General features: G+C 47.7%; 1 pseudogene; it reads left to right on the plus strand.

The window, feature by feature from the left end:
* LOC119587234 overlaps window positions 1–1,157 on the plus strand; it is a 5,346-nt pseudogene extending 4,189 nt beyond the window's left edge.
* Window positions 1,158–1,307: the final 150 nt, after the last annotated feature.

Here is a 1,307-nt window from a genome sequence, read left to right on the forward strand (position 1 = left end):
CATGATAAAATAATTCATTGCGGGGCGGGTAAATCAGTGGAGCGGGCGGGGCAGGGAAGTGGTGCTCCAGGTAGCTCGTTCTTACGGTGTTGGGGAGAAGAGAATGTTGGGGTAAGAAGTCGAGTATATAAATGCCGTCACTTGGGAAGAAGAAAGCATTACTTCACTATGAAGCACTTGGTAAGAAAGACCTACTCGTCTTGCGTAGTAAATTAAGGCTCCTGGAGTATGTGAAACAAAGTCAGACTGAAAGAGTGACAAAAGGTCTATCAGAATACTTTGTTTGTTTTTTTTCCTCAAATCTATATTACATCGAATAAAGTAAAATCTATCTCAATATTGCAGGTTTTAATCGCTGTTGTTGTGGTCACGTCACTAGCCGCTCCTCAGGGCTATAGGTATAACTCGGGAGGCTGTGGTCATGGACAGGTGTTCCATGCTGGTAGATGTGTCACTCCACGCGAAAACCGCAAAGTCTACCTGTACAACGCACCACCCGCACCTCCAGTTCCTTACGGTCCACCACCGTATATCCCCGAGCCAACCATAGACACAAACATTGTGTTCATCCAAACGCCTGAACAAGGTCCAGGACCAGAGCCTATCGTCATACCTCCACCACAGACGCGAAGCATCGTCTATGTCCTCAACAGACAGACGCCAGAGCAAGCGGAAGTGATCCAAGTCCCAGCGCCACCAGCAACCAGTCCTGAAGTTTACTTCGTGAACTACGCTGACGGCGAGAATCCAGTTCTTCCGAGCGGTGTTGACCTTCAGACTGCCTTGAATACGGCTTCCCAGGGTGGCGGTCAAGTGATTGGAGGAGGTGCTGGAGGTTTTGGAGGTGGCGCTGGAGGTTTCGGAGGCGGTGCTGGAGGTTTCGGAGGCGGTGCTGGAGGTTTCGGAGGCGGTGCTGGAGGTTTCGGAGGCGGTGCGGGAGGTTTTGGGGGCGGCGCCGGAGGCTTTGGAAGCGGCGCCGGAGGTAGTGGCGGTTTTGGGGGCAGCGGTGGATTCGTGGGCAGTGGAGCTGGAATTAATGGTGGCTCATTGCCTTCAAGTCTTTATACAACACCATAACACTTTTCACTGCCCAGGTAATCCCCACCTCGTTTCTCTTTAACTGAGATGAGGATACAAAACATATCATTTTTCTAGAACTAGGTTTTCATAAAATGTGTATATTCTTTTGATAAAAAATAAAAAGATAGAAAACTTACTTGATTATCACTTTTCATGTTTCTTGTATGTTTCTACAACCGTAATGCATACTATTTGCTAAGAAAGTTAATTGAATGTATTTGATATCA

Source organism: Penaeus monodon, chromosome 22, assembly GCF_015228065.2.
Source record: "Penaeus monodon isolate SGIC_2016 chromosome 22, NSTDA_Pmon_1, whole genome shotgun sequence".
Classification (NCBI taxonomy): Eukaryota; Metazoa; Arthropoda; class Malacostraca; order Decapoda; family Penaeidae; genus Penaeus; species Penaeus monodon.